Below are 22,239 nucleotides of genomic sequence, written 5' to 3'. Positions count from 1 at the left end.
ACAATACTGAGCTCTCCAGGGGAAAAAAAAAGGAATGGCAAAATAGATGGAAACTAAAATGACATTATTAACCCAAATGTGTATTTCAAACATACAATATATTATTTGGATATTCGATTGAGTGTATTGTTACAGTCCAAAGTTCCATACTTTTTGACTAATGAGCTTGCACAGAAAGACACAAAACATCCGAAAGTAAACTTCCAGCAACTCAACGCAGACTTTTCTCAAGTTAGAAGGAGACTAATGTGCACAACGAGCGTGTACCAATTCTGAAGAAAGATTGCAGCCAAACAAATAGACCTCCTCAGAAGTGGAGCGCTGTCGCCCAAGCTACACAAAACTATTTAATTTACTGAGTCAGGGCTGAGCAAAAACAATGGCTATTTTTCAGCATGTGCAAAATGGACAACTAGTGAAACATTAAGTGCAACTCAAAGACACTTCCTTCAATGAACCATTACTGTGCAGTGTGCTAAACGCCATTTAGCTTCAGCTGTTAGCATACCTTGTGTATGCCACGTTGAAATAATTTCATCCATCCATGTTTAACAGCAGTTATTCTGTTCAGGGCCGTGGGATGCTGGAGCCTATCCCAGCCAGGGTTATAATTATATATATATATATATATATATATATATATATAATATTATAAAAAGGCTTCATCAGGATTTGGGAGCAATCACCGATCAGCAAGTTTTAAAAAAACAAAAAACGGATAATCGATCACGAATCCAATCAGAAGTTGGAACAACATATCTATTTAAACAACTTGCTTATTTAATGCATGGATATTGATTGGGACCAGATTTGTCCAAAAAATTGGTACAATTGACGCCCATTCAAATGCATATAAAAAATAATAATAATAACAATGAAACCAAAAATGATCACAAACATCATCACGCAGAAAATGGGGTTTTAAAACCCGTCACCCCCTGAATTATTTAAACAAAAACAAAAAAAAACTGACATATATGCTGTGAAACTTTGGATTATTAGCAATGTTTTATTTCATTGATCTAATCAATTCATTGAACGATTGGCAAATTATGACATATCATTGAATTTGCATAAAATGCAAAATAATTGCCGATCTGATCTGTGTAAAGACTAGTTACTGTATAATAGTTTGGGATATTTCATTATAATTTGTTTTTATCTCGTTTTGACTTTTGTTTTTTAAATTCAGTCCATTTTAATAAGTTTTTTGAAAAAGTTTGTTAGTTTTTATTAGTTTTTATTTCTTCAGAAAACACTTAATTTTAGTTTAGTTTGTAGTCATTTTAGTATTGTTTCCAATTTTTATATATATATATATATATATATATATGGAGTATTTGTGGAGTGCAAGATTAAAACAATTCTCTAAGTAATTTAAAATGAACCGCAAAAACTCTGAAAAAATGTATGAAATTAAATGACAAAGATGAAAACAAATTTATTTATTTATTTAATAATTGCTTTAATTATAGTTTTAAAAACATCAGATGTCGTTTGAATTAGTTTTTGGCTTTTTTGTTTTAAAGCATTTTCATTTGTATCATATTTCCTTCATAAATATGTTTTTTTGAATTCTAGTTTAGTTATTTCATTAGCTATAATAATAATAATAATAATAATAATAATAATAATAATACTTTTAATAATAATAATAATAATACATTTTATTTATAATGCCCTTTACATCGCAAGATCTCAAAGGGCTACAAGTAGAAAAGAAAAAGGCGTGCATTTTTAGTTATAATAAAAAACATCTAAGAGTTTGGCTAAAAAGAAATGTCTTAAGAGTTCTTTCAAAACAGTCAATGGATTGTGGTGCCCTCATTGTGGCAGTTAGGGCTTTCCACAGACGTGGGGCAGCAGCGCAGAAGGCCCTATCTCCCATGGTCCTCAATTTGGTCCCGGGTGTGTGGAGGCGGTTTAAGAGGGTAGAGCGGTGGGAGAACGTGTTGTGTTTTGTAGACTGAGGAGTTCTTTGAGGTAGAGGGAGGCATGACCATAGAGGCATTGGTGTGTGAGGACGGAACCTTCTTCCCAGCTGACTTGGGGTGAAAGGCAGACTACACCCTGAACTGGTCGCTTGTCAGTAGCAGGGCAAATGTCAAATGTCATTTTCATGAACTGCACCTCATTTCAACATGCGAATGAGTGCCGCAGTGGAGGGCAGGCCCCTTTTCTATTCAAGATAAATGCCTCAGCAGTCATTAGCCGACTTGGAAAAAGGTTATATTAAAGGTGCGCCCACACGCACGTGTACTCAACACAATAGCAGACGCAAACATTCGGAATAAGAATGTACTCCGCTCTCTGCTTTGCTGCCGCTCAATTCATCACGGGAATGAATCTCTCAGACTCATTAGGAGGAAATTAACAAATCACCACACATAGCTATCGCACGAGACGGAACAATAAATCACTCCATCGTGAAGAGACTCCATTTACGGTGGCTGCTCCTGCAACACAGCACCTTCTCTGACTTGCGGCCGTATGAAATTCCAAGAGAGAAGAGTGAATTCATGCTCCATTTTGACCGAGCCTGAGGACTGTGCAGTGTGACAGTAATCCCACGAGTTTATCTGTCCGGGGAGCTCAATGCTTCATGGTCCCCCGCGATCAGTCCCGTCTCTCTGCTTCCCTCTGGACTCCTAATGGCTCAGCGGTCTCACAGAAGCCCTGTGGAAACCGCGGGTCACTGAAGCAGCGTTTTCCCCAAGGCGCATCCGATGCAGGCACACTGGGTGCCTTTTTGGGCCAGCGCAGCTGATCTCTTGAATGCCGAAAGAGAGGCAAGGTGGGGAAATGCATAAATCCATACACAGCTACATACTGAATGTCATGGGTTTGAAATACAACGAGGTCAGGTCGGTGAGACTCCCCCCGCCCCCGAGTGGCTGAGAAACTGTGGCTCCAAGTAACAGTGTTTACACAGTCTGGAAGGAGCAATGACTGTGTTTTGTATTGTAGTAGTTAATAGCTGCCTGACAGTGCTGAGTGAAAGTGAGCGTTGTCAACACAGCTCAGAGCACAACGCAACGCGCGGTGTTAGGGATTGAATCAAGCTCTTCTGCTGCATTTTGTTGCATGGTTTCAGACAATTTCTCATATTTCAAATACAGAGCCGGTAATGGGCATTTTACATCCGTCCCACACATTTCAGCTTACTTTAAGCTTTCCTATGTCATGATGCCATTTCCAATTTCTTGCTTTTCAGGTGACGATCAATTCAAAAACTCAAAGGCCATTGGAGAACAACATCAGCACGGAAGGGGGGTGAAAACCTTTTCACAGTGCCCAAAGCTTCATCATGAAGAAACAGGAAACTACTATGGTACTGGAAATTGCAGCCATTTCATATTCCAGGAAACTAGGACTGAAGAAATCTTCTTTTTTTGATCTCACTTTTTATTTTTTATTCTTCTCACTGGGGAAGACATGACGGCACCCGATGAAGCACAACCTAACAGAGGAAAAAGGCGTGACCGACGAGGTGTCACCGGCACATCCCAGCAGCTTCTGACCTGTTAGCTTGGGCTCCACAACCATTGCGGAAACAATTAAAAACTGTATCTCACTTTGCAGCGCAGGTTTGTGAGTGTTTGCAAATGTAGTGAATGTTGGCTTTTAGGGGTTGGGGTCAGGGTTTGTTCTTTTTTTTAAAGGGAGAGAGAGAGAGAGAGAGAGCATTACATGTGTGTGTATGTATTTGCGTTTGTGTGAGTTTGTGCTCTTTAATTCACTTGAAACCTGTTATATATCCCAGATCCTTCACCTTAACCGGATACTTCAGAGTCCCGCCAGAGTCGTGAAGTTTTCAGGACACCAAAAGAAAGATGAAATAAAGTGAAATCCAGCACCAACCAGACACCCCCTACCACCCACAGAGTTACAAAACCAGAATCTTTCACCAACCCCAGAAACAAATTTCAACAGATTAGTGAGACCTCAAGAGACCAGAGGAAAGACTAAAGGAAGGAAGGATAGATGAAGCAGAGTGAGCTCCACAAACACAAGCTTCTACTGATTCAGCGACCAGTGGGAGAAGCAAATTCTGTTTGAGTTTCAGTAGATGCTGGTGTGGTGGATCTGCCTTGCATGAGAACCTCCACCAAAGAGGGCAACCGTCCACCTCGGCTCGACAAGGCAAGCACAGCCCCCCAAGCCCGGGTCAGGGTTTGTTCAATGTCGCAAACGGTCACATAGACATTCACAAACAGTTTTTCTTGTTGCCAAGAAATGATTAACATTTTCAAGCATGTTGGCCACATGAAAAACTTTGCGACCATTAAAACTGTTCGCGAATGTCTGGCAAATGTCTAAGCGACCACTTGCGACCTTGGACGAACCCTGAAGAAAAATGAACATTCACTACATTCACAAACACTTGCAAACCTTCACCGCTCAGTGAGATACACATCTGGAAATTAAAAAGCAAGTCTATCCCTCACTTGTTAACAACTGTGCATAAGACCACCAGACCAAAGCAGAGCAAACGTAAGCGGAAACAATTAAAAAAGCAACACGGAATTGGTTTTCATTGCTTTTACGGAGAGTGAGAGGGGAATTGTGGAAGAGAGGCATTTATAAAAATTTTAAAATGCAAAACCCCCAACACCCTTTTTAGTCACCAAATATGTAATATTCAACATGCAAAATGCTTCCTTTGGCGGTAGCACTTAATGTTCTCCCACCCGACTGTTTTGCCTTCCAAGTGAAAGTAGCCTGCAGCTGTATAGGCTCACCTGGCACCTTCCCTTGAAACATTGCCCCTGCATTAAGTTGTTGGCATAACCTGAGACGAACTTCATTTGCATAAAAGATGATGAATAGCCGAGGCGCAGGAATCACTAATGAGTCTATACACTCAAGAGATTGTGACTGAGATACTTCAAAATCTGACACAACAAAAGCAGTACATTTGGAGGATTGTAATGAAATCAATGCTAATCTTAATCAAAATATGAATGTTTAGCATTCGTCCTCTAAAGTCCCCGAGGCTGCCCACTGCCAGAATGTCTTCAATTTCAGCAAACTATTTGCTAAGCAATACCCACAGCATAATAATACAGAGGAACAGTAAAATGATTTTCATCAAAATTGGTCAACATGAAATGCTTTGGAACACCTAAAACATTGCGCTGTGTCTTCAAAAGGCAGGAATGGCATTAGACTATCCAATAATAACCCAGCCTGCAGCTGCATAAACTCATCTTATTTTTATGTATTGTTGGCTTCACCTTATAGTTTAACTTCATTTGCATGAAAGTCTGTGATTAGACTGCAGGTCTGTAACCTCTTGGAAAATTACTCAATCCATACTGAGGCTCGGCCTATCCCATAAGTGAGTGAATTTACCACTAATAACGAAAAAAAAAATGAAGATAACGAGCGTTTATAGCCAGAAGAAGAGATCAAATAGGGCCCGACTCTTTTTATGCTGGAGCTGGTAGATGGAGCAGTAAAGCATCTAACATAAGACCGCGCTGACAGCTTCTCAAGGTCATCATTGACTGAATAATAGAACATTCCATTCTTTCATTTTACCCTTGTTGCTACTAAGAAACCCGACTCAAATTTGACAAATTATACAGGGTGCTGGGAAAGTCACTGTGCGCTTATGTTTTTATTAGCAGACATGTTTCAATATGGAACGGAGGAGGTACTTGAACTGTATTGAAACGTGATAACCTGCGCAGAACGAACCGTACACCGACCTGGCCACAACATGAGCATCTGAAGGAATATTTTGATTACTATATTAAGTGTAATCTTTGCGTGTCCAAATAATTGTATTCAGGATCTGATGAAGAAGTTTTCTTGCAAGAATTTATTTAGAGGCCTCTAAAGACACAGTCAGGACACCACATCAGAATGCAACGTGGATCCCCCCAAGTGTGTGACAATTTACAGAACATCGACTCATTTATACTCAAAAGATAAAAGGTTCCTCTTCCCCTCCTAAGTTGATTAAAGGACAGACATGTCGACTCCTAGTGACCAAATGTGTGATGTTATAGGTTGGACAAAGGTGTAATCTCATTAGTAAACAGACATTTACATACAGTTCCCCTTCTTGACTGGGGGAACAAATGCAGTCAGGATCTTACCCCAGACTTTTAGACTCCAATGCCAAAAGGCTCTAAATAACATCATGCACATTCCTATCTTCAATAGCTTTGAGGGTGAGAGGATAAAATAAAGTTCACAAAATCATTATTCCACTGTATTCTATTAAACACTCATGATTATATCACATTGATATGCCTATAAGTAAATTCAAAAACAGTAAAACATCAAATTGAAAATATTAAATGTCTTCAGCATCCTCTTTGCACAATATAATTATGCAATAAAAATATCAAATGCAACATATTCTGCCCTTACAAAGGAAATAATTGACAGTTTCTATTATCACAAGAGAAGAGAGGTCATAATTCAACAATATGTTCACCCCACAGTAAGATAAAGTGACCAAACGTCCCTGTTTGACCGAGCAAAAAAAGGGTTAACAAGATAGCATTTAGCATTAGCTAACATAATAACGCAACCGACATGTTGTCTGTTGTAGAGAATAATCTTATGGCAGTAAAAGCGTTAACCGCAAAACTTGGGAGTCCTTGAAAGTGGATGTTTTCAGCTCCTGAGCTACCTGTCAGCATGCCGCTTTGGCCACTCACCCCCGCCATGTTGGCACGGGCACAACAAGAATCAGTAGGCTGGAGTTACAGTTTATATATACAGTATATTTTCTTTACACTCAGCTTGAGTTTTAGACAGCAGCCTGGGGCTCAAATAAACTTCTATTGCTAAATGGTCACTCCGCTCAGACAGCTCTCTGTGTCAAATACTGTTTGCTTGGATAATTCGGTAACTTGACGTTTGGCTGAGAAAAGTGATTTGTAGAAACAAATGCCACACGCAAGGCATCCACTTTTAAGGCTGAAAACACTCAAAGTTATTTACACAATGACCTTAATCTGACACATACTTAGGCCTCATGAAAAGTTCCCGCTCATTTAGGGTGGACCAGATGCCGTGTTTTGTCAGGGTCAGCCCCGAGTTTGGACCTTGGGTCGCTACCCTGCAAGTGGATTTCGTCAACTTCATTGTTTTGTCCCGGCGTCCTGTTTTTTGCCATGTGTATTTCAACCACACAGTTGTCATAGCGATTCATACGATAAACACATTAAAAAGTACTTTTTAACTTTCAACCTTCAATTCATATTTTCATAATTCTGCTGATGAAACATTGACTTACAGCTAGATTAATGAAATCTTTGTCATGGCATGTCATCATACTGTATATCCCCCCCACCCCCCGCCCCCCACACACACCTTTCCCAGATGTTTCAGACGGAAGTTTACGCGCGATTACTGTTGTCATGGAGAAGCTGCAAAACAACCCAAAAAACAAAGATTTTTGTCTGTTTTGCTTTAATTGTTCGTTTGTGCCCTGTCATTCGTGTCTGCATCTAATCGGTAGCAAGCAATTGGAATTGACCGGAATAAGAACTTATTGATTAGCGATTAAATTGGTATAACTTGTCCCGGCTTTTAATTTTTAATATCTGGTGATTCTATGCTAATTTCCTCCTTGTACTAAACCTACCGCATTGCCGAAATACGTCTCGGTCATTTCCGGTTGGAAAAAATGTTTTTGCCCAAAGTGACCACCACAGACGTACGTCGTTTTTGTAAGACTTCCTCCATAGCACCGAGCAGCAACCCGGAGAAGGGCTTTAAGATGTATGCCTCTCACATCCATTAAAGTGTAAATCAATATTCTTCCTAACGTTGTGGTTACGCTAGCTACCGGTTATCAATACACTACCGTAATTAATTGTTAGGGATCGAATACAGTATGTGTGTGGTATTAATGTTAGCATGAACGTTGAAAATGGATGGATGCATTATTAGTGTCAGGCAGAGAGACATGATCTCAGACCCTCAATGTCATCATTATGATATGGCGCCAACAAATAATTGGCAATCGATTCCAAGCATGCAAAGAGCAAATATATGGTGCTCAAGTCAAGAAGAGAAGAGGGGGAAAAAAAAGTGAAACTGGCTTTAAAGGAAGGACTTCTGGACCTTGATTCTCCGCGTGATGCGTCTTCATCTACCACTTGGGGCTCGATGCGGTATTTTTCGACGTAGATGAGTCTGAAGTGGAATTTACTGCGACGTGTAGTTGAAAGCTGTCAGGAGAAGCAAAGGCGATCACAGTCAAACATTATGACTCATGTAAGTCTCGACAAGCTCTTTGCAGAATTTTAATTAGCGCCATGCCTAATGCCTACGTCTATAGGCTACACTACACCCTCAATGACGACCTAAGTAATTGTATTGATTGACGCCCTGTAGATCTTTTCATATAATGTCAAAACCAATGTTGATATTGAATGTTAATTTCAAGCAACGTTTCTTAATCAAAATGGAGCCGAGCGCTCAATGCGGCACAAATAGATTTTTCTGCTCCACTTACATGGATCAATATTTTTCCTGCATTGTCTTGCGATCTAGGAATGAGCGAGCTGACGCTCCACACGCATAATCACATCAAAATGACTGTTGCATGAAAAATGATATGTCTGCCACTTTTCTTCACAAGACCCCTATACAATAACTAGCACCCTATCCAACGGCAGTTATAAATCACAGCGCCACTCTGGCACCGAGACAGGAATGAAAGTCATGCATTCCTTTTAAGTGAGGGCTTACAGTCGAACCTCAGGCACTCCAGTCCATAAATCGCAGCATCAATTATTAACCCAAATCTGTTTTAATGTGCCAAAAGAACCCCCTGCGGGCAAGCTAATGCAACTAGCAGGAAACGAGGAGAACAGATAGAATGAACCGGACCCTTTTTACGTTGCGGCGCTGGTGGAGAGTGCAGGAAAGCATCAAAGATAACACCGCGCTGACAGACACTCGGGGTCGTCAGCAACCATGTTAGTAGTTGAATAATAGACATTTCCATTCATAGAGATCCGGACGTTGATGTCACGCATCCCAAAATGAGCGTTAGCGCGGCCATTTTGGCAGCATAGAAAACGCGTCTGCCACTGAGTAAACGGCAAACACACACTTTAACAATGATTGACAGCTGTTGTGGACCATCTGCCACAATGAGAAATGGCAACAACAAAAAAAGGATCGAGGATTCTCTAAGCGACCAAAAGAGGAATCAATGCGCCATAAAAAGAGAGACCAACAAGACGGAGGATTAAGGATCCTCCTCATTGCTTGCGTACAGACCACTTCATATCAGACAAGTCAATAACTGAATCAGTTAGTTGTGTAAATGTAGCTCGATTGTATAGTTATTAAATGAAGGCAAAAGACGTGATCGGCCACTTTGTACCTACGTGGTGGCTGAATCAGCAGATGCTAACTGTTAGCACACGCAAATTGTGGGGGGGAAATTATCTGTTTCGTTTGTTTGTGCTGCTGCTGGTTTAATAGATATTACACCATAAAGAAGACTTTTTACGGCATAGTAGCTGCTAAGTTGCTAACGTAGCCAAATAACACTGCAAGCAAGCTTTGATGGCAAGTTGGGGGAAAAAAAAACTTTTTTTATTTTATTTTTATTTTATTTATTTTTAAAAAAAATAACTCTGGAGAGCTCAGTATTGTTCATTCGGTAATTTTACCGATTTGACATGTCATCATCATTGCTCTCTTTTTTTTCTTTTTTTTTTTTTTTGTACGTTGGTTATTATGTGTGCGTGCGTGTGTGCGAGTGTGTGTGTATTCATTAGTTCACCTAAAACCTATTTTAAAAAATCCCATACCATTCACCTAAACCAACCAGAGTCGTGAGGCCGTCAGGAGACCCGAGGAAGGACCCGAGGAAGGACCAAAGAAAAGAAAGGGAAAAAAAAAATCCTGACACTTCATCGGCATTCCAACATGTCCACCTTGCGCATGTATATCACATCCTTTTCATCAAAGTGACTGTCAATGTTCTTGGGCGGAAAGTTGACGGATAAACGCTACTTTTATCCCTCCTCGCCATTGTACTCCATTAACGCTGTGCCACTACTTTCCTGCCCCGGTGGTCATGTTCATAGAAATACAGACGCTCCCCACCTTACGAACGAGTTACGTTCCGGACGATCGTTCGTAAGGTGAATTTGTTCGTAAGTTGCTTCAGTGCTATATTTTGTATTATAATTTATGTTTAAAGCCTATATAAGTATATTGAAGGTTTATATAAGTATGTTTAAGGCTTGTACAAGTAACCTGCATTGGTTTGTACTGAAAAAAACTTTTAATAAAATGGAGAGAATACGTACAATACTGTACTGTACTACGTATGTTAGAGAGAGAGAGCGAGAGAGACACACACAGTATGTACATGTACGTAATAAGATAAATAAAATGAAGTTTAACTTACTTTTGGAAGATGTACTCGATGCTTAAGGAGATGATGGAGGAGGAGGAAGAGGAGGATTTTATATCATGAGAGATTCTTCGTCGTCGCTGGAATCGGCTTCAAAAGTTATTTCCTGCTTCATGGGGACCGGCGTTTTCTTCCTCCTCCTCCTCGCCACGTTGCTCAGCCTCCAATAAGCTCTCACAGCGCCAATCGTCGGTATTAGCGGCGGAAAGAAGCACTACGCGCAATACAAAATCTAACTTACAGCATTTCTTTCCGAACATTTTTCGACATACTGTACGCGCAGAAATGTTCGTGTTCGCAACTCGAATGTTCGTAAGTAGGGGAGCGTCTGTAGTCACGTGACGTCCGGATCTGCATCGGAGTGGAAATACCTCTAGATTGAGCCTGGAGACACCGGGACCGGGACCGGCATAGCACCAGCATCTCAGGTTCACTTTTGGCCTGCTTTCAAGAATGGTGTCAGAGTTCACGCGGTGTTCCAAGTGATTTGAAAGTTCAGCCAACAAACTCTGGGAGAATAACAATGCAATCTCAGCAAAGCTGTTAGGATGTGAGTGCATCATGATCACAGGCGGAGACCAAGTAAACACAAAGGCATTCCCCCTTAGTGTCAGTCATCTCTATGCAGCATGTGTTCCGCTGTTTTATCAACTTGTTCTGTGAATGTATGTGTGTAGACCCTGAACAAAGAATACTACGTATCCAATTGGGATTTCAGACAAAAAAATATTTTACCATACCAACTGCAGAATAAAATTGTGACATACGAGGCGCAGATCCAAGCAGATGGATTCCATCCATATTGTATTTTAAATGGGAAAAAAAATCCCTCCGCTTCAGGACAACTCTATGACTCAGTATGAGAAGCACATAACTGTTACATTTCTTCTGTTCACTCGACATCGTGCACAGCCACTAATTGCTTTACATTTCCACAGAGCAAAACCTTGCCCAGAGCAGAATTCACCGCCGCAGCACATCATTTGACTAAGTCTTGTGAGCGTTATCAGCGATCCTCTATGAGTTCCCATCTCTGTCGTAATCTGCGCATGCTAAATGAACACGCAAGTAACTTAACTCCTCTGCTTAGACCCTGGGATTGGCAGAGGGTGCGGAGGGAGCCCATGCAAGGCCATAAACAGTGGCAGTGATAAATATCTGTTGTCACTTCTAACATGACTCACTTGTCGCTGCGCACAAAAAGGAGACCGACCGCAGCTCTGCTTGCACACAATCTTGCAAATTCTTTATCTGATTACACAAACCAGAGGCGCTCCCAAATAGTTTCTATTACAGGGAAAGTGGGCTGAAGCAGGACGTAGCGCTCCATCGAATAGTGGATAATGAGTGGGGGAAAAAGCGCACGCAAGCAACACAATTGCTCTCACGATGAATGTCTTATGTGCTTTTCAGTTGCGCTTACTCTGGTCCTTGCCCTCAATTGTGGCAGCATCAGACAAGCACCAGTTGACACGGGAACGCGGTCGGGCTCTGAAATCACACAAACACACTCGAGTGGCTGCAAACTCAACAAATGTAGGAGCTTGTGACCCATTCTTAAGCAGCCCTTCATTGATTCCCAATACCCCTCAAATTTGAAGGATTAACAGTATTAAATTTGTTAAACATGCTAGACAAGTGCATAACCATTTAGTACTTGGTTGAAATGCAATATTTTAATAACAAAAATACAGGATCGTCTGATCTTCTTCATATCATATTTCTTAATTTGTATGCAGCCTTTCACCTTTCATCACCGAGAGGAAAATTATAGCAATAAGTTTTACTAACTGTTACTTGTGCAGGATTTCTGCAAGTATCATTAAATCGAATGTAATGCCGTTATTTAAGCAACATATTAACTCTTTGACTGCCAGACGTTTTCAGAAAAGGGATGCCGTGGGTGCCAGCCGATTTAAGCATTTTTGACTGATCTTTCAAGGTCCACAGAAAATTATGTGTTTGAACTATGGAAACACACATACTACCAAATGAAAGATTGGACTCTCATCTTTCATCAGAAAAAAAAGTTTGTTTCTACCTTATTCCGTTTTTCAGTAATCAACAATAGAAAATGGTTAGTTTCACCTCTGTTTTGAAAAAAACGTCTTTTAACGTCTTTGGCACTCCTCCCTAGGATTTTACTAAACGTCATTTAATGTTTTTGGCAGTCAAAGAGTTAATCGCATGACTTTACTAGTTAACTCTGTTTTAATGCAATAAAAAAAAAATCTAGGTTTTCATACTCTTGTTAACAAAAGTGGGAAAACATTTTTTAACTAATAGAAATAGTTTAAATAAATTTTTGACGTCTATAGCCGTCAATGGCAGTGAATGAGTTAAAATAAATTACTAATTAAAAGCCCACATCATACTGCATAAACACACATATTATATATACAGTAGTATATACATACACTTATATATTAGGGCTGTCAGTCAATTGAAATTTTTAATCGTAAATAATGGCACGATTTTCATAGTTGACTCGCGATTAATAGTAAACTAATTCCACGTCAAATTTGTTCTGAATGCACAGTAAAATATATTTTTCAAGTCTTTCATACACTTGTTAAGTTGACAACTATGGTTACCAAATAAAAGTAAGTTTTACTAACTGTTACTTGTGCAGGGTTTCTGCAAGTATCATTAAATCTAATGTAATGCCGTTATTTAAGCAACATATTAAAATAAATTACTAATTAAAAGCCCACATCATACTGCATAAACACACATATTATATATACAGTAGTATATACATACACACACTTATATATTAGGGCTGTCAGTCAATTGAAATTTTTAATCGTAAATAATGGCACGATTTTCATAGTTAACTCGCGATTAATAGTAAACTAACTCCACGTCAAATTTGTTCTGAATGCACAGTAAAATATATTTTTCAAGTCTTTCATACTCTTGTTAAGTTGACAACTATGGTTACCAGATAAAAATGTGGTTGTATCTTATAGTTCAATGATACAGTAATTTTTTAGTAAGTCAGTCATAAAGTTACAGTTACCAGTTAAAATGACAATTTTCTGCCACTAGGTGGCATTAGTGTTTCATGTCGAATGTTGGTGACAGGAACAATAGATTTTTTTCTTGTCAAATTCAGAGCAATTGGTATTTGGAACTGCCATCACTGCAGGCCATTTGTTCATTGTAAATTACAACTATTCATCAGTTCCCACAAATACATATATTTTTGTCACATCTATTTTTCGAAAATGATGTTATATCGACTCCTTTACACAATGTTGTAAGTAAAATAAAGGATGAACAACAGTTTTATTTACTGTTTAAATGCCTCTCGACATCATATTTAATTCTTCTTGAAGGCATTTAAGGTCGTAGTTTTTCATTTAATGTCTTTTAATGCTTTTTAAGACCTGTTTTATTCTTTTTGCACTACATGGCAAGGAATTTAAAACCCATGTACAGTATTTAATGATTATGGAAAAAGTTCCAAAAAGACATAAGAAAAATAAGAACGACTGGGGTCACTCACTGCGTCATTTCAGTCCAAATTAAGCACGGAAACCACTTTTAAGTCTTTGTGATGCTGCGTTGGTTGGCATGGTTACACTAATAAGAGGAACGTAATATGAACAGGTATCACGCATTCTTGTGTTTTGCTTTTGATACGTGATTGGCACACGTGGCTGCAAATGTTCAAACACAGATTGTGCTTTATCTAAATCACACGACCACATTACAAATGTGTCATTTGAAGAAAAAAAAAATGTTGTCCACAAGGAATTGTTATCTCATAATGAATTGTTTGACATTCTGTACATTTTTTCCTATGCAAGCTTGAGTTCCCCCCCCGGCCCAAACACATGCAAATGAACAGGATGAATAGCTGTGAATTACCAATAGGTGTAAGTGTGACTTATTACTTGTGTCTGTGATCACTCGGTGATAAAGTAGCAGTCTGGGCAAGATATTTGTCAGCCTTTTAAACAAGACTGAACAACCAATGACCATGAATCTGAATGAGCAAAAAGACAATCCATTAATTTGCAGTATTTCATTTGCATTCAAGTCATCGCTACTGCAGTGGTGGAGGGATGCCCATCTCACTAGTGCCAATAATTATCACCAAAGTATGACAATCATTTACTGTGTGTGAATGAATTCTCAAGATGCTGCTAAAGAAAATACAAACACAGAAATAAAGAAATATCACACATTTAATTTATTTGGATGTCCGACTGTTACTAATTTAGCATATGAGTCTTATATCAGGGATGGCGGCCTGCGGGCCAAGCACTCAGATTTTTTTCTGTTTTTTCATATATATATATTTTAGAAATTGTAGGGGGAAATTATTCACACTGTAGCTATATTTTAGATCGATATTTTTAGAAAGTCACATCATCTCCATAAAATGATTGCACACACACACACACAAAAAAAAAAAAATCCCTGTGTACCTAATTGGGTCATTTTACCGATGGGGTCAAATGACATGAAAAGGAAATCATGGACAAATGTATACATACATTCAAGAGGAACTTTTACTTGTTCAGTCAAACCTAAAAAAAAAAACATTGGGGCCCTGTCCCAAGCCAATTTCAGGCATAAGTGGGCAATTCTGGACTTTGCAAAAAAGTCTCCATGTGAAACATCGACCTTGTGGCTGAAGCAAAGCTCCACAACTTGTAACCAAGCCACATTGGTTTTCCACTGATATACGTAAGTGCTAGCCGCCATTCTTGCCACAGTAAGGGATCATGCTTTCATCAACTGATCATCAAGGATGGGTCATACTTTATAGAAAGGGTCATCTGTGTGTTTTGAGTCATCACCCATTTTTGTCCTCTTTATTGAATTTGACAGATCAGGGTTATGTGACCAATATATGTGTCCATTTGGCCCGAAACTGCAGCCAGATGTGAGCAGAATCAGTAACGTATCCATGTTCCTTCTTGCTTTGCATTTTTCATGATCAAATGCTTCAAGAATTAGAGGTCTGAAAGGGGTCATTTGTATGTGTGTGTGTGTGTTAAGGCCTAGATACACCGGTGTATAAATGCGCCGTCTGATCAGTGTATAAATTACTGTCGTGAAGTCGGATCGAGTTGGAATACGTCAGGGGATGGGGCGTTTCCAGCAAATCCACATGTTGAATCGGCGTCGGGGCATTTGATCACTGTGATTGGCTGAATCAGCGCACGGGGCAAGAAGAGGAAGTGACGAACGCGGATAAACAGTACTGATGGAAAGCCTGGACCATTTTTTTCCCGCTCATTTTGCGCATCGTCACCCTGCTTGTACCCTCCGCATTTGAACGTACAATGTCTGTCCGGACAGAAGATCGGGTTTGGACATTTGCGAACACACATACACTCGCACACACGCACAAAAAAAAAAAAAAAATAAATAAAAATAATAATAATAAAATTTTAAAATTTAAAAAAAGAGAGAGCAATGATGATGACATGTCAAATCGGTAAAATTACCGAATGAACAATACTGAGCTCTCCAGAGAAAAAAAAAAAAAAAAAAGATCGGGTTTGGTTCAAGAGAGACCAGCATTGTATGATATTACCGTTAAAGGGTATGCCGGCAAAGGTATGAAAGCCAAACTATGGCAGGACATGGGGACGCACGCGACTGAATACAGCAGGTAGGATTGACTTTTATACTTGAGAAGTATAGCAACTGTTTGTAATGAGTAAAAGTAACCGGTATGCATTGTTTTAAATTTAAATTTAATTTAAATTTTTATATCCCGTCCCCGTAAAGAGTTTGCCGGTTGCCTTTAGGAATAATGACTACCCCCGATGGTATGGAGGGGAATTACTTCTTGCGCATGCGCTGAAGGTACGTAATAGTCGGGGTCGTTGCGGTGTGTATTTACGTTTTTCTATGTGACGTGCCGACGTCTGGGCCGACGCCACAGGGGGTCGGCGTCGCTCACATTTGGCCGACGTCGGATTAGTGTATCTAGGCCTTAAGTGTTTCGGATATCACTGTGTATTGTTGTGCATAAAGCATGAGGCTGACTGTGTTTATAGCGGTTAAAATCAAGTCCAAGGTTTTTCGCCTTGAAAGGTGTTTATGATACCATCGAGTTGTATTGAGTGGTTATGCAATCATAAAAAAAAAATAAACGGTATGGGGGCCACTCAGAGTGTGGTCACGGCCCGCCAGTTGCACATCCCTCAAATATGTGTACTGTATGTCCGATAAATCAGTACTCGCCCATACCTAATATTTTTAATGGCAATTTAAGCTTATTTCAGAAGTTTATATTAACTGCTACCCCTTCATATTAATCAGTACCCAAAAAGTAATTTTCAGTTTGAAAAACGTTTATGACCCCTGATCTACAGTATATATCTATTGGCAGCCTCGAAACTTTCCCAACGGATCAGGGAGAGGTGGAAAATCACTCTTAACACACCTCACACTGCAAGATAATCTATAAGGATCCTCTTTTAGAGCCATGAAATTCTTAGGCATGAGTTGATTTTGGTCTGAATGGGGGAAGGGGAAGGGGGGGCGAAGGCGGGGGGATTTCATCTGAAAATCACCTCCGATGTCTTTACGTGTGTACCAGTCTTGAAACGTCTTCAGTTTGCCTTTGAGCGAGATCAGCGAGTAAGTATCAGACACATGCGGGTCTTGCAAACCTGCACATATACTGAACCAACTCTGCAAGTAGTAAAACCTTTTATTGAAGAAGTTCCAGAGCAAAAGCAGAATAATAGCCCTTATAATCTCTGTCCTTTAAAAGGCAAAAGTAAGCAAGCGAACCCAAATGCAATAATTCACTTTGTTTGCTTAAAACTCGCCAAGTGGCAAAAAAGCAGCTGCTATCTCTGCAGTCACAAGGGCCCAGTTAATTTTAGAAAGATAATCTCCTGCAATATTCTGGGGGATTAAGACATTAAAAATCCCAGTATAGGAAGACGATAAGGCCGCGTGAAGCATCAAGTGCATTGGAGAAATGCTAATCAGCGGGCCAATCAGCGAAAACAAACAGCAGTTGTTCAAATGACATTTCATTGCAATTTGCCACTAGCCACCCCGCCCCCCTCCCTTCTGTGGGCCACAAATGATGATTGTGGTGCTGAGTAGTTAATCCTCCACTATGTTGGTATTATCTCCTAAAGCTCTCTTGCAGTACCTTCTCAAATTACCTGCAGGAGCGCGAATGCCACCATGAAGACGCATATGTCTTCATCGATGCCATTTGCATATGCGGCATAAAACTAATCCTAATCAGAGGGCGTCTCTCCACCTGAGGCTCTTTTTTTGTCTTTTCTAAGCAATCCCGCTTTGACTAAATGATCCCTTGACAATATTCACCTTGCCAACGAGAATAAAAGGGAGCCATCTTTTTCTGTGCGCGGTGAGGAAATTCTTTCGGGTGTTTGGTTTCGGCATGAAAGCAGGACGTGATACCGAGAATAAAGACACGGGCGGGCTGAATGTTGGAGGGTTTACAGAGCGGAACCGCTACGTCACAGCTCGAGGCCTGGAAGGCAAACCAAAGCGCGAATTTGAGGTGCGAAGAAAGGCGCTGATTTGGAGCAATCGGGTTCTTAGTGTGCGTAAGTAAGCACAGTTGGCTTCGCCTGGCGATTCACGCTTATTTCCTGGGATAAGGCCAACGTTTTCATACACTCACCCTGGGGAAACAGTTGGGGCTCCCCGATTTATTTATAGCTCGGCAGCAGAGCAAAATGTAACACGTGGAAGCAAACCAAAAGAGAACAACGACGACGACGCACCCAAAGCAAATCTGGCGATTGTGATGTAGAGTGGAAAAGAACTGCATGGCTCTCAAAACAGTCCTTAACACCCAATATTGTGGAGACCAAATGTCATGACTCATTTCTATGAACGAATGAATGTTAGTTTATTCCTCACTTTAAATGTGCACTACATGAAAATAACATTTACAGTGTCTTCAAATACACAATACCCATCAAGTTAAAAATATCCTATAAATAATTCCTATTAATAATTAAATCCCTGTAGCCAACCTTATTAATCATTCTAATCGCTTTTGTCTATAATTTAAAGCTGCACTTTGTAACAATTTATCCCAAAAGATTGTTCAGAGTCTTCTGCCCAGATTTTGTTATAACTGTTTTGATTTAGTCATAACTGTTTTAATTTCCTCAGTAGAGCTGGGTGAGTGTTTAAATGATGTTTGGGGGAGCTTCCTCTATTCCCACACCAATGGGCCATTTGTCTGGGGTGGAAGCAAATGTGTTACAGACGCTCCCCTACTTACGAACATTCGAGTTGCAAACAACGGTACATACGAACATTTCTGCGCGTACAGTATGTCGAAAAATGTTCGGAAAGAAATGCTGTAAGTTAGATTTTGTATTGCGCGTAGTGCTTCTTTCCGCCGCTAATACCGACGCTTGGCGCTGTGAGAGCTCATTGGAGGCTGAGCAACGTGGCGACGAGGAGGAAGAAAACGCCGGTCCCCATGAAGCAGGAAATAACTTTTGAAGCCGATTCCAGCGACGACGAAGAATCTCTCATGATATAAAATCCTCCTCTTCCTTCTCCATCATCTCCTTAAGCATCGAGTACATCTTCCAAAAGTAAGTTAAACTTCATTTTATTTATCTTATTACGTACATGTACATACTGTGTGTGTCTCTCTCGCTCTCTCTCTCTCTAACATACGTAGTACAGTACAGTACTGTACGTATTCTCTCCATTTTATTAAAAGTTTTTTTCAGTACAAACCAATGCAGGTTACTTGTACAAGCCTTAAACATACTTATATAAACCTTCAATATACTTATATAGGCTTTAAACATAAATTATAATACAAAATATAGCACTGAAGCAACTTACGAACAAATTCACCTTACGAACGATCGTCCGGAACGTAACTCGTTCGTAAGGTGGGGAGCGTCTGTAATATGATTCCTTTGTAAGTCTTATCTTATGCTAGGTGATGTCGGGTCTGAGACCTACTATATTCCCACATCAAAAGGCCTTCTGTCAATGTGTATTGAATGCTGTAAAAGTCTGTTTTGGCTGGGGACATATGGTGGCTGGGGGGGAGAAAAGGAGGAGTTGTAATACTTTTTTAAGATAGTATAAGAATGATATGAGTCCGCTGTAAAGACACACTCGCGAGGAGCAGCTGTGCTTTTGTAAACCCGCTTGTGTCCGGAATATTCTGTAAAATAAATCCTTCGGAGGACCCGTTCACTGATCTCCAGTCTGTATTCAGAAAATGAACTTTCTCTCTACCCGAACAACAACAAACACGCGGAAGACAAAGATAGTCTTGAAACAAGATCTTTACAATAGCCCTTTTATTTGACCATTTATGACTGAAACATTTTTTTATTAGTAGATTAAAGGGATACTTGACTCATTGAGCCACAGTAAGAAGATATGTTGTCGATATTTAATGTGATAACTTTAAGTTAACATTACTTTTCATAAACAATTAATACCTTTAACAACTATTTTTTCCACTTGCTGTCGACTGATGATGACATCACGCGTGCGGAGGGAATCGGTAACGATCAATCACGGCGCACCTGTTTGCTGGGTATGGTCAGCAAACTGAGCCACGATTGTCAACTGTTTCTTGAGCACAGGTGAAATCGTCTTCAGTCGATAGCAAGTGGCAAAATTAGTTTTTAAAGGTATTAATTGTTCATGAAAAAAGAATGAAGTTATTACATTAATTATAGACAAAATATTATCTTCTTACTGTTGAAAGTGGTTCAATGAGTCAAGTATCTCTTTAACACTTAAGCTCTTCATAATGGGAACTCTAGCCAATAGTTTTCAGACTGGACTCGGGGGTTCGAATTTCCCGCCCTCTGTCTGCATGACGTAGGGAACATGCAGTTTTATTTTTGGGCCACAGGTGGCAGTAGCGATACTGGTTTAGCTAATATACGTTTGTGGCTTCCAACAGTTTTTGATCAATTATCACTCTCAAAAACTTTGTCTTAGTCACTCGTTCAATTTTACTACCATTTAAATTTTGTTTTTTATCACCGTTGAGCTGCATACCACCAAACCATTTTTTTTTTCATATTACAATTAAACCATTTTTTTTCATATTACAATTAAACCATTTTTTTACACAATCAAATCCCTTTCTACAGTTTATATTAGTTGTTTCATGTTTTCCCCTGAGCAAAATAAATTTGTAAAATCTACGAACATTACAAATTTCAACATATATGAAATAGTGTAAATCACATTTAAATAAATTATAACTTAGGTTCCCACTACCAAACCCTGTTTGCTCTTCTCAGGTGAACTGGATAAACACAGTGACATTTATTCTCCCCAGAGCGGCATTTGCAGAAAGGGAGGCATCATAGGTGGGGGGGAGGCTGATAAGACGACAGGTTGGATGCTGGAGAAACACGGTGTGAAATGAAGATGACAGAATTCAGCAAGGAGGGGATTTCTCCTACCCGTTCCTTTTCAAACATCCGCAAACAGGATGAGATCTGAACAGCGGTGACCCGCCTGCTTTACACTGCTCTTCTTCTTCATGCAGCTTTCGTGATGCAAATTTCCACCCCTGGGTGCTGTTTGGCAGCATTTCCTTGGCTGGGGTTCGGAAGAATCTCACTCTGTTAATAGACTATCACATGCATTACCGACTCAATTATCAGCAGTCCCGTTTGGTCGTGGAACTCTTTCACCGCGTTTCCACTGTGTTAGCCACATGTGCTTTTTCTCTGTTTATGTCTGTGTGTGTATGTGTGAGTGTGTCCAACGCAGCTGCACTGAAAGTGCGGCTGATCCCGATTAACACGGTGTCTTATTTCTGAATTTGGAGCCAAGCGATTGGTCATTGAATTTAGCAGCAGGCTAAAACTTCACCAAGGCACGGAATTACCTTGAAATCCGCAGCGGCGATTATATATGCCAGCATCTCATTCTTTCTCTGCTTTATTGCGGCGCGCCAAGTGCAGCCGTGCGGCGCCTGGCTGTTGTTGTGATGTAACGCCACGTGAAACTCTCTGAAGGTCTTGGCCCAGCGAGCGCAAATGCGAGACAGTTTAACGTCAGCAGCCATTATGAATCTACCTGCGGAAGGTGACGGCAGAAGAAAGTAGTGTTCCTCAGCTCGGAAATGACAGCATTGACCAGAGCTTGGCTAAATCAGATTGATGACCCGTTTTTTTCCCGCCTGGGGGCCACAGTAATGTAAGGGTCTGGGATCCACCAGGGCTGCTGAGACAGATGGGACCTTGTCTGCTGTGACCTTGCTGAGCTAATATTTCTCCCAGGCCTTGTCTGTTACTTCATCATTAAAGGTGCCGCGGCTATTAACGGCGAGGGATATACTTCAAAGACGGTTTAATCGGACAGGACACGTTCCAGGCAAAGACAAATCACGGCAGTGCAGCAACGCCACGGGATCGTTCTTCATATCGCTAATTCCTTATTAATCATTCACCATCTTGATAAAGAAGTAGTTGATTAAGTCATTGGTAAACTACTTTGGACAGAATGCTTTGTAAGAATAAGGTCAGGGTATGTGTGTGAATGTGTGTACACGTTTTTACACACATGCACCAATTTGTTAGTACTCTTTCGGTTGTGACAGAAAACCCCACAAAGGTCACACAAATAACTTGAAACTAACGATAGTAAGCACTAGGGCTGTGAATTGTACCTGGCGATTCCATTCGTATCACGATTCATAGGTCACAGATTCGATACCGATTAATCCCGATACGAATCTATACAATTGCTTATTGCGATTTTTTTTTTGAACTCAAATTTAGAAAATACTAATCAGTAAACTTGTACATGTACACTGTAAGATTTGTATGAAAAATGTTTTTATCTGAAAA

General features: G+C 40.1%; 1 long non-coding RNA gene across 1 annotated transcript in view; it reads right to left on the bottom strand.

Moving 5' to 3' along the window:
* Positions 1–7,354: 7,354 nt before the first annotated feature.
* The window catches only part of LOC144040093 (uncharacterized), a 47,922-nt gene continuing 33,037 nt past the window's right edge, over positions 7,355–22,239 (bottom strand). Inside the window, exon 8 of the long non-coding RNA XR_013289636.1 lies at positions 7,355–8,198. This is a non-coding gene — a long non-coding RNA (uncharacterized LOC144040093). The remainder of the gene's footprint in view (positions 8,199–22,239) is intronic.

The sequence above is a fragment of the Vanacampus margaritifer genome, chromosome 1, assembly GCF_051991255.1.
Source record: "Vanacampus margaritifer isolate UIUO_Vmar chromosome 1, RoL_Vmar_1.0, whole genome shotgun sequence".
NCBI classification, from domain to species: Eukaryota; Metazoa; Chordata; class Actinopteri; order Syngnathiformes; family Syngnathidae; genus Vanacampus; species Vanacampus margaritifer.
This window is presented reverse-complemented; position numbering and strand designations above follow the sequence as displayed.